Source organism: Passer domesticus, chromosome 5, assembly GCF_036417665.1.
Source record: "Passer domesticus isolate bPasDom1 chromosome 5, bPasDom1.hap1, whole genome shotgun sequence".
Taxonomy (NCBI): Eukaryota; Metazoa; Chordata; class Aves; order Passeriformes; family Passeridae; genus Passer; species Passer domesticus.
This window is the reverse complement of record NC_087478.1, coordinates 41,602,784-41,618,550: the sequence shown is the minus strand read 5'-3', so window position 1 is coordinate 41,618,550 and position 15,767 is coordinate 41,602,784. Positions and strand designations below refer to the sequence as shown.

The 15,767-nt window shown below is 34.8% G+C and overlaps 2 long non-coding RNA genes across 6 annotated transcripts in view; one reads left to right on the top strand and one right to left on the bottom strand.

The window, feature by feature from the left end:
• Positions 1-1,104: 1,104 nt before the first annotated feature.
• LOC135300338 (uncharacterized) overlaps positions 1,105-15,767 on the top strand; it is a 119,926-nt gene continuing 105,263 nt past the window's right edge. For all 5 annotated transcript variants that reach the window (XR_010362230.1, XR_010362229.1, XR_010362227.1 and 2 more), the window contains exons 1-3: positions 1,105-1,153; positions 5,898-5,959; positions 12,840-12,999. This is a non-coding gene — a long non-coding RNA (uncharacterized LOC135300338). The remainder of the gene's footprint in view (positions 1,154-5,897; positions 5,960-12,839; positions 13,000-15,767) is intronic.
• Positions 6,038-12,131, bottom strand: LOC135300340 (uncharacterized). The gene is made up of 3 exons (XR_010362233.1): positions 9,633-12,131; positions 9,448-9,546; positions 6,038-6,510 (listed from the first exon to the last, which is right to left on the bottom strand). It is a non-coding gene; the product is annotated as an uncharacterized LOC135300340 (long non-coding RNA).

Below are 15,767 nucleotides of genomic sequence, written 5' to 3'. Positions count from 1 at the left end.
AAGTCCACATTTTAAACTTCATTTCATTTCTTTGCATGCTTGTTTTTTTAAATTATTTTAATCTTCTTCCCTGCTCATGCTAGGGACAAAGGTAAAGTTTTAGTTATCACTAGTACAAAGTGGGCTGGGAAATGATTGATTTCATCACAGCAAATATTTCACAGTTTATCTTCCTTTTCTTGAATAGAAGAGTAGAAGATTAAACTCCTGTGTCGTGAAAGTAAGAAAGTGTCCAAAGGGTGAAGAGTCTGAGCAAGCATATGCTTATGATACTGATTTGAACCAGTGGAATTCCCAGGGCTGTATTCAGTAGAATCATGTCCTTTAATCAGCAGAGTAAAAGGATGTCTACTCCCTTTCACAGCCTGCTTCCCATAGCACCTCTTCACTTAAGGAGCCTCAGTATTCCTTCTTCACATCAATCACCTGTTAGAAAGAACTCAATTTTCCACAAATGAAAATAATATATGAAGATAATTTCATGAGTTAATTGAGAAGGATAAGTGGAAAGTTTATCAAAGTAATATTTAAAATTTAAAAAACCCTACATCTCCACCTCTGAAATTTTAATCTTTCAGAAAGAAAGGTAGGTAATTTTTCTTGAGCTTGAAGAGGTGTGAAGGTTTGATAGCAGCCAGGCCTGTAGCCAGGTTCTTCAGTGAGCTGATTTCAGAACAAAAAGCAAGCACTTCTCTTCCTCCCACTACTTTTTTGCTACCTACAGGTATTTAGTGCCGCCTCCATTTGCTGTCTATTGAGTGACATTAATCTAGGCATTCCAGGTCTTTAATATTAATATCTTTTTAATTTAATCTGCCCATATGCCAATTATTTATCAATTCTTTATATTTTCTTCTGAGCTTCTTTTAACTTTTAATTTTTTTTTCATTTACAGGGATTTTTTGTAGGAGGCTTAAAGTAATTACACTTCTATTCACCAGCTATATTCCTAATTAACAACAATTCCTTTTCTAAGGTCTGTGGATGATATGTTGCTTAGTACAACAGCTTTCACATTTAATAAGAAAAAGGTGGTACTAAAGTTTAACTTTTTTAAGTGGTATTTTTTGTATACTATGTTATCACAGCAGAATTAATTTTCATTTTCCATCCATCTCCTGTAACTGTAACATCTGAACTTGCATATCACAAGGTAATGATTTTATTTCTGTGATTTAAGCTACTATGGGCATATATTTGTATCATGGGAAAATTTATATATATATATATATATATATCTATATATCTGTATTTATATAGCTAGATATGTATATAAACATACACTACCAAATTTTATGCTCAAGATTTAAAAAAACATGGAATGAAATTTTATATTCAGTGTTCTGGATCTTATGTGGGGTATTTTTTTTAGTTCTCAGGGTATTGTTTCACTTTGATGCTTAAAATGGATTATAAAAGAAAAAGTCAGTTACTTAGATTTAAAGTGATTAAAGAGGAAGGTGAAACTCACCTGAAATATTTACTTTTTCTCCAATCTGAACTTGTCTAGCTTCAGCTTCCTGCTACTGAAGTCTTCATTTCCTAGCTTTTCTCTTTCCTCTGTACACATCTGCAAACTTTGAGATCAGTATTCTCTAACCAATTCCAGAGGTCTCTACTCTCAGGTAATGCATTTCAATGCAACTGTCATCCTTGTCATTAAGATTTGAACACCCAATGGTTTTTCCACCACTTTTCTTGAATTTGGAATGCAGTGTAGAGCTGAACAGAGGTTTCTGGACTACTCTAAAAGCAAAATAACTTCTTCATATTTCCATAGTAACTACCTGTAAATTCAAGATTTAACGGAGTCCTTTTCCTCCTGCCTTGCATTAGGAGCTTATACTCAGGTGACTGTAAACTGTCCCAAGATGTTTTCCTGGTCAGAGTCCGGGAGGGTCCTTGTGTAACCTATGCTTGGAAAAAATCATGTTGGCAGAGGGAATATCAGTGCTAACAAGGGAATATCAGTTTGTGTGAATGAAATATACAAAACTGTGTGATGAGGATTTTGCCCCAAACAGGTTACACTGTAGAGCAAGATAATCACAAAACTGAATAAAAAGTAACCAAGGAATTACCAAGAGGTTTTGGAAACAAAAAAGTCAGCTTGAAAAGGAGCTGTAAAGAAAGGCTGGGGGTTTTTTAACAATGGAGAGATCCCTTGCAGTGGCCACAGCAATGGTCAAACCTTGGTTCTGCCAGAAGTGACCCCACCACCATTTCAAGCTGTCTAGGGCTTCCTCCCTGCCAGACACCAGAGCATCATTCCAGCCAGCTGACCAACAGTGCAGGTGATAAAATGAGTGGCCCACACCCAGGGGGTGCCCAAATGAACCACTGGGGTGCTTTAGTGCATAGTAGGTGGTAGCTGGCATTAGTGCATAGTAGCATCTCCACAAAGAAAAAGAAAGAGCCTCCACATGTCCAAGAAGAAGTGTTGGTTTTAATTTTTAAAAAGGTCTCATTGCTTGCCCCTTCTATTATTAATTTTCCTTGCAGTATGTCAGCTGTCAAACATTTGAAGATAAAAGTTTGTTTACATTCCAGGGAATCAAAACCAAATAAAATCTACTGTAGGAAATATGACAATTTTAAATTGTTTTTCTTCTACAACGTTCTGAAATAGACTACCACTTGTCGAGAAATCTGTGATGTATTAGCTCATCTAAAGTTAATAAGTGTCACTGTAACTGCATGCCTAATCACACTACATGAGCTTCTCCTCTCCACTATGTGAACTCTGTTTCCTCTGCCTTTAATGATTTGTTTTGTTCTTCTTTGAGTGCCTGGACAGCATTGTCCAAGTGACTTCTCACCTCTTTCTCACAAAAGACCTGTAAATGCAGATGTTCTGCAAAGCCTGCCATCTGAACCAATCTTGGGGAAGATTCTTAACTCCTGTGAATTGCCTGAGTACCACTTCAGTGTATAAGACTTGGCTGATTCACACCATCTGGCCCTTTTGAGCCCCTCTGTGTTTATTTGCATAATTGAACATATTGTTTCAGGCTCATGCTGTTTAACTGTAAGATTTCCTGGCCGGAGGCTGTCATAACAGCATAATGTACAGTCCAAAGTAAATTTAAAGAGCTATATAAATAGTGATAAAATAGATCCATTTTCTTTTACCACTTTCCAAGCCTACCTCCAAAGAGCAGAGCTTTCTCTCCATGAGTTAGGTAAGACTCCTGGAGTCTGAGTTGGACAAGCTCATGTCAAAACTAATAGCACAGGCTTTCTCAGAGTTGACACCTAACTTAGACTCTATAGACAAGTTAATACTGTAGGACCAACACTGAGATTATTTTGTTATACTACATACTTTGCTGTTATTTTCTCTATTCAGGTTGGTATAGATCACTATTGTACTGGATTATGTCACCCTTCACCTTATGTCTTTACTTTTATAAAGGGCTTCAGAAAGATACCGCTACCCAACAGAAAATTAAAGAATGTAGCCATTACCATTAGGTAATGAATGAAGAACTCCTGCCCAAGATCTAGATAAGAATAGCATCCTATTCCTTATGCAATTTTATACCAGATAAGCAAAAGGAAAAGTACCAAGAGTTGAATTCTAGGTTCTTACTTGGTTTATGGTTTCTTAGCTTTCTTAAACAGGGATGGAGCAGCACTATTAGTCTATGCAGAGAGAAATAATATAAAATGTGGGAGATCTCTTTTCTTTTTGCTGCAGAAAATGTCTGTGTTGTTTATCTCTTATTTGTTCTAGGAGGAATGAAAGTACCAAATAAATATGCCACTGTCTAATTCTCTCTTACATGATCACAAAAAAATATCCCGTTTCTCCCTTCATCGTGCATCTCATCAGGGTATGATAGTGATTGGAGGAGCAAATATGGCTGGAGGAAACCTCATGCTGCTTATTCTCCCTACATATTGCATGCCCATGTGCATTCCTAGCAGGCTGTCCATGTGCAGCATTAAAATCCACAGATCCCTTTGTCCCTTAGTCATTGGACTAAAGAAGTATTTTGTTTGTCTTCAAAGTGTGTGCATGGACCTACCAGATATGTAGTGTGCATATTCCACTCAGAACAGTTCTTTGCTGATTCAATGTCTTCATAAACTTCTCATTTGCTCCTTCCTAACAGAAATATTGCATTTTCTGTATATAACTTGTATTAACACTCTGGGGTTCTTTTTGATTTAATTTAATTTTAATTTTAATATTTGTTGGTTTGTTTTCTTTTCTCAATTTTCCTTCTATTGATTAATTATGTTTTTGTGTGTGTGGTTTGCTGTGAGGCATTCTGAATCCTGAATTCTTGCATTCTTTTCTCTGTGATGTCTGGGACAACAGAGGTTGTGATAATAGAGGTAATTTCACATTGCCCAGTGCGACTCAAACTCATCAGATGGAGTCCAGAGAATCAGCAAATATTTCCCCAATCTATATTTTTAGAAATTTTTTCTACCTTTCATATTAAAGGCATGCTAGATATATAGAACTATAATGTGTGCTATTAAGATAAAAAAGAAGACCTACACAAATTAGGAATGCCACCTAAATTTCGCAGAAATTGGTTCTATTCTGTTAAATTTTCTATGATATTGTAGTAATATTTATAATACTGCAGTATTCTATATCTATAATATTAGGGTATTTAAAACTAAAGTTGTGATTTTCCAGTGATGTGTATTCATACATACATATCTATTTCATGCATTTATTTTCAGAAATGATGAAGATAAAATGGAATGAAAGATAAGAAAGATAAAAACAATAAAAGTGATTTTTAAATGCATATAAAATTAAAAAAAATAACAGAAATAAGTCTAAAAATGAAGTTGTCTTGATTTTTTTTTTTTTTAATTATGACAATGACTTCTTAATTTTTTACAACCCCTACAAATCACTAGAGATTAAAATGGTGGTTTGGGACAGAAGGTATGTTTGTGTTTTTTGTTTCATTCATTTCGGTGTGTTTAGGTTTGGTTTGCTTGGGGTGTTTTGTATTTTTGGTGGTGTTACATTTTTTGGGCGTTTTTTGTTAAGGTAGCAAATTCTTTTAATCCAACACATTTATCAAATAGAGGAGATGTTAATTAAATATTTGGCTTGACTTGGTTGCATTTTTTGGTAACAGTTGTTTTAACCAGCATTCGATGACTGCCTATGTAACTCGCTCTGGATACAGTCTGAAGGCCAAGTTGATGCTTCTTTTGCAGTGGAAAGGAGACATTAAAATGCAGGTCCTGTAGAGCTTGGAAATAACTGTGCAGAGCTACACAATTTGGTGTTCAAAATCCTGCAGCTGTCTTTCTTGTAGCTAGTGGAGAAGAGACAGGGAATTCCCAAAGTCTCTTGCCACTCCAAGGTCAGGCTGCTATAAAGTGCACTGGATATAGTGTCTAACTGGCACAACAAATAAAAAGGATTTGTCCTCTTCAGCATTTTTCTAGAATTTGGAGCACAGTAAAGCAAATATCCTGGCTGTTCCCATTTGCTGGGCTTTGGTTCATATTGCATGGATGACTCAGAGCAGACAAACTGAATTCCATTTGGGCAAGACAAGCCAGAAGGTGCATTCCCAAATTACATCTAAAGCACACCAGCTGCTGAGAACACTCAGTGCATGGGACCAGGCTGGATACAGTTCAAAGCAAAAGCATCCTGAAAGAAATACAGCATGGACATAAGGTCCCCAACAAAATGTGGTGATTTCTGCAGATATGTTCCTAATTCTTCTAATGAAGGCAGAAACAATGAGAGATCATCTGGACCTCCCCTGTACTTTCATATAAAGACTTTTATCCTCTGATTTACTTTGTTGCTCAGCAATATGCAATACAGCTGAGGAAATATTGCCAGGCATTCATATATAGTCTTTCTAGATTTCTCTCTCTATTTTTTTTTCTTTTGACACTAGGAAAACCCTGGCTGCAAGGCAAGATGTCCAGATTATATTCATAAGTCTGTAAAACTTTTTGGGTGAGTAGTTATCTTGTTTGACAGCAGCAAAGCTTTTAATCTATAAACTGATACTTAGCTTATAAGGATTCTGGGAATATAAATAAATAAATCTTGAAACTACTTTAATGAGAGGTATAGTAAACCCACACAGAATTAAAATTTAAATTTTGTGTTTGTCTTTCCTCATGTGTATTTAGGCATACTTGAAAAGGCAAATTTCTGTTTGCAAAACTGGTGGAAGAAATCAGATACTTCAGGTGACAAGAATCACAAAGGGAAGAACCACTTCTGTCAGATTATTGCATAGAAAGAATACCTAGAAGCCCAAAGAATAAGAGATGAAATGGAATTTGTAAATGTAGAACTAAGTTTAATACTGCTTGGTATTTCACATAGTTGCCTGTACCTTCAAGAACAGATCTTAGGTTCTAAAATTGCAGAGCATGGAAGTGTTACCTCTGTCTTACCCAAGTACTGGAATGATGCAGGATTTCAGGCATAGCTTCTATTGTATCTTAACTACCATGAGTGGGATTATTCCAGCATGAGGGATCAAACACTTCCCAGACCTGCAACATGAGAGAGACCTCATGGACAAGTGGAAACACTCCAGTTCTGCTGGGGAGGCGGGAGGCAGGAAGCAGGACTGTTCAAGAAGCAGGTTAGCCAGGTTTGCACAATGCTGTGTCAAAGGTTACAAAGCTCAGAGCTTGGCTGAGGGCAGGTATGTCTACAAACAATTACTGTGTGGGGTGCTGGTCCTGCTGTGGGCCACGTTCTTGAAAGTGAGGCACAGTGGATTCTAAAAAATACATGTCAAAATTTTCATGAGACCTACTCTGTGGACACTTAAATAAATGTATCATCATGAAAACAAAAAGTGAATTAGCTGCATACCAGTGTTAAAAAGTCAGTGATTACCTGCTGAAACAAAATTGTATTTGATATTTTTTGGGGATGTGTTCTTTTGAAAAGAATATGTATCAGTTGTGTGATAACACTTAGAAGTTTCTGGAGGTTTTAACATTAAGAACTTCTTCAGAAATTTCTTCTGGGTGTTTTTTTTCCAGTTTCTGAACAAGTTGAACCGGTGTTTTCAGTGTGATACCTTTGAGCAACACACTTATAAATGAGTTTACTGTCAACTTTTTTCTCCTTTGGTGAGGCTGGGGTTCCTTTGTAAGCAGTGAGTATTGTAACATGCTGGAGGCTATGTTATGATTTAACATTTATGTAAATCAGCATAAACATGGAAAGACTCAAGACCAGATCCAGATCTGAGGAAACCTGGGTATGCGATACAGAGTCTTTTGGAAATGGGAAACCACAATTTTAAAGTTCTGTCATTAGGAAGTCCTCACTAATGCTGGACAGAATCAAAAACTTTCTCTATTTTGGGGGTAAAGAGGTTTTGTAACCTCTCATTTTGTAACTCTGAAGATGGAGTATTATCAGTATTTGAGGTCAAAAAAAGGCAGTGGTACACTGCTATCCCAGCCCTGCACATACACACTCTTGAAAAAGTGGCAAAAGGAGAGCTATCACTGATATCTAAGATTGCCTGGTCATGAAACTAGGCTGGACATGCAGCATCCTAAAAATTGTTTCCTGAAAAAGTTTCCTGCTTTGTTTTTGCTAAAGTTCATGTAAATCTAACCAGCATTTTTACCCCAATGGATCTTGAAAATTTCACTGAGAGGTTATCCAAACCAGCATATAATGAATAATAATAAAACTGCATCACAGATTTTTTTTTAACTGATATAAATAACAAACACCAGTCTCTACCCATAGATAATTTTTAAATTGTGTCACAAAACTTTCTCCTGATTGCAAGTTCTGCTTTACAATAGGTGCAGTGTCCTGACTTGCTGGTATCTAGCACACTGTGGAAATCTACTGCTTTTGCTGAATTTGCCAGGCAATTACAACATCATCATAAGCTGAACACATAGACTTCAGGAAGATGGTAGTATTTTATTCTGATAACTATACTATTTTTTAAGTAACAGTATTCACAGAACTACAACTAAAGCAAACCTTTGCTTTTAAAAGCTGGAAAAATTTGCTTTCCTTATAACTAATTAATTTATTAATTATTAATTAATACAGTTGTGCTGTTGTCAGTTGTGGCTTGTTAGATGACTTATTGCCTTGGAAAAAGATATATGTTCTTGCAATAAAATCCATCCGTCTTTGAGTGCTAAAAATCAGTAGCTTGGAAACTACAGGACGCATATCATTAGATATGGACACTACAGGACACCATTCTGGCCTGCATGTAGATTTTTGCTTCCTCGTTTTCTTTGAACATCAAAGAGGTAAAAGAAACTGAATTACATTAAAAGTATTTCAGTGCCAACACTTTTTGATGATGTTGGACTAATAGGAAAGGCACTTTGTGTTCATTTAAATCTTAAATGACTTCTAGACTTATGAAATACTGTATAAAGTCTGTTAAAATGGAGGAAGAACTGCAGTCACTTTTCAGTCAGCCTTACCAAAGAATAATTTCTAAATTACATGAACTAGGATGGACTGAAATATCCCTTTCATTGTCTTTCATGGTAAGAATATGGTGATTATAGTTTCATGAAAATAAAGATAACCTAAATGTTTAGTAAGACCCAAAGGATTTGTTTTTTAATTGTTGAATAAGTTGAAAATTATGTGAAAAAGAAAATTATTTTGGTCTTGCACTTTCTTTATGTCATAATATTATTGAAAAGGAATTAAGAGTTTCTATTTTCTCGGAGAAACCTTGTAATTTATTAGACCCTTTTATGTGATGCATTATCAAAATTAAAAAATGAGACACACCAGGCACACTTGAAATAATTCTTTAATATTTAATCTTGTCATGTAATACTGTTAAACTATTTAAAGCTGAAATTTCATTAGATTTTTAACAGGATTGTCTAACTATTGGTTGAGAGATTAATAAAGGTTCCTTCCCCACCATTTTCATCCCCAGAAAAAATGTTGGAAGTGTCAATGATTCACTAGGTGTCACTCTTATCTCTGTGAAACTGACGAGAGAAGTCGATTCCAGCATGGCAGAAGACAACATTCCCTTCTGGAAATGCTATCTCAGCTGGAATATAAATCCATAGCCCTGGTAACTTGTAGTAATTAAGAAGTCCTCACCCTTTTTCAGATTAGCAGGACTATTGCTAATCACACCAAATTGCAACTTGTCATGATTACATTCTTTCTTGTTTAAATTTTTTTTTAATTTAAAATCAAGTATAATTCACATTTCTTTCTAAAACCAGTATTGGCATATATACTCACCTGAATTATTCTTTACCTAAAGACACCATTCTTATTGGTTAAAAGCTTATCTCAAGAGACACTGCACCACATTTAATAAAGCATTAAAATACATAAATGAAAATGAGAGATGGTAGGTAATAAATACTGTATAGAAAAACACAAGCACAAGATATATGCCCCAGAATGTGGCTGTCTTTAGAATTGTGAAATTATGGTGTGCTACTTTTTACCTCTCCAAATTCCCACAGGGGAGGTGGTCTTTATATATATAGTTGATCCATTCCAAGGGACCTCCTTCATCACCGAGGTGACCCAGCTCAGTCTTCCACCTTTCAAAACAAAAGTTTACTAGGCCTCACTCTGTTCTGCCAGAGCTCTTCCTCTTTGCATGGACACACGGAGAATATTTCCCTACCTTAATTTTCAGAACCATTTCAAGGCATGTAAAAAACATGTGTGTTCCAATTTCTGATATCCCTTTAAATGTTAAACAAGACTGAGAAAGACCCATCCAGAAATTTATTCATTTGTTGGTTAAAAAATACTGGACTTGGGCTCCGGTATCCACATGTGGGGTTAACATTTCACAGCTGTCAATGTCATAAAGGACTGATGAATGCCATAAAGGACTCTGTTCCCATTCTGTTAATTCAGCCTCTTGTTTATTTGGCCAGTATTAGAAGGACTAGAAAATGAAATATTTTTTACTGCAATTTTCAAGAAAATAAAAGTCCAAAGCAAACATTATTTACGGTCCATTTATCTCACTGTCTATATTTTTTAAAGCAAGAATAATACAGGTTAGACTTGACACTGAGGTTGTTTAGTCTCTTGTTCATGAGGCTTCAGACAAATTATCCAGATTTATATTTGCCCCTTTTTGAATTGTGACATGCACTGGAAGACTTTTGGACTGAGAAAAGAGATTTCTATTAGGTTTTTACAGTTTAACTTTTTACTTTTTCAAATAATATATCGTGTTCCATTAATGTGATAGGAAACAGATTTGTGGAAGAAAGTAGGCTACATAATAATGAATGTAAGACAGTATTGCTGAAAACCAGATTTTGTTTGTAGAAATCTTCAAATAAAATGTCAGCATTATTGATTCTTTTGAGACAGTATCCACAGAACCATACAAAGATTTATGTTTCTGCTTCCTGTTTGCTGCAAATGCATAGAAAGACAAAAATACTCTCCTCAAATTCTTTAAATCTAAAACAGCTTAAATAGAGAAAGAGATGGACAGGTAAAGATTCAGAATGGTGAAGGCTGCATGTCAATTTAATTCTGGTTTCCCTTATTTATTCTTTTAGTACAGGTCTACATGTCAACAAATAAAAATGTAAAGACCGAGTTATTTTGCTGCTCAAAAAATATGAAGATTACTATGGGGATATTCTGTTCATACTTTCTGTTTCACATTGTTTAATGTCACTCCACTGTTCTCTTATAACAAAAAAATACTTCCAGATGTCCAAAATTTTCCCTAGAAACAAGTTATCAATAAGCCAGGAAAAATAATGCAGGTGTTTTTATGTATCCACTTGTTAGAATGGATGTAGAAGAAAGCTTTTATATTTTAGTTTTGTAGTAACTGTTTAAAAAGATAGGAAGAGAGGTTAAATCTCAGTAGATGTGCGAGAAGGAGGAGGTAGGAAAGCTTTGTTGCTATGATACTCTGAAGACTCAAAATCTTGGATTTGGGAATATACAAAGAGGTCAGTGATGTAAATGCTAAGTAATGAGATCTTGCTGGAGAATCTTCGTTCAAAAATGAGATGATATGGGGCAGCTGATGATCCTGTATCAGTCTGGGGTGAATCACATCAGTTTTATCTGAGAGAACCACTTTCATAATAAGGTTGAGAATGCCATTATAAAAGTTTTGTTGAGCTGCAACTATTAATATAGCTGTTATTTAAAAAGATCACCACTAAGTTCTAAGCTAAATATCTCTGTAAATTCTTCATTGCAGATTGGCTAGGTATTCACTTCTGGAACATGGAATGTGAAGAAATCCAAATTTGTTCAAATAAGCTTTTGACTTTTTGAAAGTCTATTGCAAACCTAGCATAAAAGAACATCTAAAATAGCTCAGTTAGTCTGATATTTTTCTGTAAGATTCTGGAATCAGGAAAAATGGCAACAATGACACAACCAGTTGCTTCCTTCTTCATAATGAACATATACAACTTTACAAAGGGATTCTGCTTAATTACTTCAGCTCCTTGATTTGCATAGATAATGCTTTCAGTTTAGTAGTATCTAAACTATTTATAAATAAACTTGTACATCTCTTACCCTGCTCATTTATTGTGCTTATTTACAGCTGAGAGTCTCTTGAGTGCTTAGAGAATACAGTTTTCTTGCAACACTTGAAAAACTGTGCAATGTCTTAGCTCAATATTCATATGTGCCAAATACTTTGGCTCACTTAGGGAAAAACCATTGTGATTTGAACTTCACTTTCATTGTCTGTTTGTGACAGAAATCTTGGTGACAGAAAAAAACCCACCCCAGTGTGACATAACCAGAGCATTCATTCAAAATGTCATCTGAATACTGCCAGAAATGTTTTCACTATTTCCCTATCTCTACTGAAGATTCAATAATGTTTATTCCTATGAAAAATATGCAGATTTCTGTGTGCATCTTGACTAATTGAACAGTTTTGTTGTGCAGTTTCTGTTCTGACAAATCCCTTGTGCTGTGACTCACCAGTGTCTCCACCAAGTCATGCATTGTGCTCTGATATACTGTGGTCTGACGTGGTGGAGCTTTTTTCCATCACAGAGAAAACAGTACACTATGTAGCTTTTCATGGCAGTAAACTTTTAATGTCTGAACCTGTATCTTTCTTGCTTTACAATGAAGAGCACAGTTTGAATTTAGTAGAAGAAAGGCTGTTGTGTTTTTGTTCTCAGAATCACTAGCTCTGCCAAGTATTGCTTGATGCCATTTTAAGTCATAGTGCGTTTTTATTCTTTCTGCCTTGCATAGAATACACCTTTGTTTCCTCATTAACAATGAGGAAGAAAGTATGCCAGAGATACAGAGTTGCTGTAAATTTAATATATTATTCATTAATATTTTAATGAAAAAGTTGATTAAAAAATGTAGTAGTAAATCAGCAGTTACTGATGCAAATCCTTAACTTCCATTTTGTACATAAAGTAAGTGTTAAGTTTAAGAGGAATTTCCTCTGGCATGTCCTGGAACTCACTAGTTTAAATAGGTTGGTTAACAATAAACTACATTCCTGTCACCTTTGCTCTTATTGCTGGTGTAGCCAACAATTTTTTTCTTCAAATGTAACTAGTTAAAAGTTTCTGCTTTATCTTATTTTATGCTAAAAAAAACTTACTATGAAAAAAATTGTACAAAACCAACATGCAGTTGCTGTAACTGCAATAAAACAAGTTCACAGTGATCTGAAAAGCATTATAATGGGGATAGGGAGGTATAGTTATCTTCTCAAGAAACAAGCTAATATTAGTAATGTTTTGTTCATTAGAATAATCTTTTGCAAATAATTTTCACTGGGTATTGAAAGCCCTATTATTGCACAAATGAGTGATTTCAAATTTTCTGGTTTGTTCCTGCTTTGTTGTCTTTTCAGATTAATTAGCTCTCTTCCTAAGAGTCTAGACTGGATGTGACTTTGAAAACTTGGCCTAGGATTACAGAAGTGTAGACCAGATTTATGAGATTGGACTATGAGTAGAAGGCTGAATTTTCCGCGTGAAAATTTGTCTGTATCAGATTTACATAGACAAAAGGTAAGATTTACTTCAGTGCAGACTGTGATGGATGGTGTAACTGTTTTATTTGTTAGCTAATAGGCTCTATCCTGAATAGAGTATACAACTATTTAAAGTACAGACTGACAGCAGAGCAGAAGTCAGTCTATTTGCCTTGTCTAAATGAGGAAGAAGACATGAAACAAACCTGACAGGAAGAGAAAGACAAAAAGAGCAGAGACTTAAATCTTGAGACGAAAGAAGGAAAAATGGTAAAGGAACCAAAATGAACTGTGTACAATTTGATTTGGATGAAAACTGCTGGAAAGTCAATGGCTTGGAAAGCAAGGCTGGAGGCAAGTGGGACTTATGGAAAGGATATTAGTTTCAGTTCTTTAGAGCACTCACTTCAAAAACAAAATTTGAAGTTTCAGCTCTAAACTTTGGCTGACATGAAATCCCATCATGAAAACTCCTGACAATACCTATACAGCACTTGAATGATTCAGCACAAAGTTTATTCTGGTTGTTGCCCCAGAAAGCATACAGAAATGTGAGAATAATGGATTCAAGGCTCCGTTACATCGGAGTAATAATTTATAAAGTGTTATAAAATATTAAATTTGGCAGAAAATAGAGCATAATCAAAAGGTTTATTTACTCTATTATACATTATATCATATTTCAAGTAAGGAAGACTGAAATCTACTCATTCCTTTTTCATTTTATAATGCTGTAAGATTATGCATGTGCATTGAGAGAGAAGGCTTATGCCCTGAAGCGAGAATTTTTGTGCATGAGACAGGTCTTTACTGAGTTACTGCATAAAGAATGGATACTTTGAACAAGATTGGTACAGGCAGACAGACATGTAGCAGATTTAGTAGAGAATTGTAACCTGGAGGGGCTTCAGCCTCACACAGGAGGATGGCACCTCAGAGCAGCAGAGGGGCAGCATCTTCTCCCTGTAAATGGCAGAGCCTGTGATTTCCCTGTAAACACAAGTGCATATTAATTCTTATTTGAAAGAGACAGTTACAGTGTGATACTCCGCTTTTAAAGGGTTGCAAGGCCTTAAAATGGGTGTCAATGCACAGACAAGCACCCATGGAATGAAATAGAACAGGAGAAACAAAACAGGGGAAAGAAAATGTTACCCTTATTTTAAGTTTTAAAAATGAAAGATACAAAGCAAACAAACCAACAAAAAAACCCCAAAAAACCTACAAACCTTAAACTAGGCCTATTTTATCTTTTCTTCCTAACTAATTTATTAGCCATAAATAACAGTTAAGTCATTTGTCTTCAGATACTATGTTTCAATACAATTTTGTTATTAATTACCGCTTTAACATCCAAAACTCTAATTTTTATTTTTCCAAATAAATAAATAAATTGTAATAATTGCAGTGGTGAAGTATTCTTAGTTCTCAATGATGCTCTGCTTTTAAATAACACACAGCTTGAGAATAGGTCACTGAAGGCTGAACAAAGGAGGTAGGATTCTTATTCAATACTTTGATTTCATATTCCAAAAGAGAATTATCATTGAGCTGTGCTACCTTTTATCTGTTTAGGTATGTTATCATGTACTGCCATCACATCAGATTCTGTTACAATTTTTAGTAATTTTTAGCAAAATTTATTATTTCTGTCATGAATGATATCTTATTGTTTTTATTCAGAGTTTGAAAAAAATACCAAAAGAGTAATTTTTTTAGAAGCTGTTGAAAAATCATGATGGCATTTGCAGTGGTATTCTTAACAAAAATACTTTTATTTCCATATTGTTGCATTTGAGTCTGTTGAGAAGACAGAAAAAATATTTTGCTTAGTACAAACTAATACTAAATTTCCCTTTTTTGTACTCTGATTTATTGTCTGAGAGCAACTTTATACATTTGGGAAACATTATAAGGCTGAGCTGACCCCAGATGATGTATAAATATCTATTTGCTTTTGCAATTTTATGGCATTGTCTATGTCAATGTCTGTTTAAGTAAATGAAGTGTTCTCCCTGCATTTAATAGAAAATGTTCAGGTAATTTTCAGTACTGAGTGTTCCAAGAAACCAGTGCTATTGGATTTTTTTAACTGAAGCGGGAAAAACAACCCCCTGCCAAAAAAAAAAAAAAAAAAAAAAAAAACTTTGAAAAAACCATGATTTTGACTATTATATGTAATATCTTTTAGCAAAGCAAAGTTATTTAAAGCTAAATATAAACATTTTGGGAAGTCAGGTGTATTTATCAATATAATGTCTGTTTATAATTATTTAAGGTGTTACTACTTCTTAATACCTTTTCTGAGAGCATGCCTTAGAGAAGAGTCTCTTCTTGAAAAGATGTGGTGTAGAAAATTCAGCAAGTGAATTATTTGTGGCATATTTTTGGAAGTCTGACATTACCTGTTGCTGCATTTCTATATGATTGTAATGTTTATGCTAAGAATCTCTGCAAAAACCACTTTTCTCTTTCTTTCTTTTTGTTATAGTAGTTCTGACCAGATAGAAGTTTATATATTATTTAATTCACACCAGATTATTTTATTTTATTTTTTTTAATTTCTTCCACATAGTCCCACATTATAGGGACATACATATGCTCACAACCTTGTGTGGGTAATTTCACTGAAGTCAGTAGGGCTACTTATGTATTTAGATTAAATGAAAGTATGTATAAGATCATGTATTAGAGATGACTTTGACTAATGTCATTCACAGGCAGAAGTTTTGGTAATCAATGATAGCTGAAGACTAAGGAAATAATGGTCCATCTGGGTATCTACAAAAACAGCTGAAGTAAAGA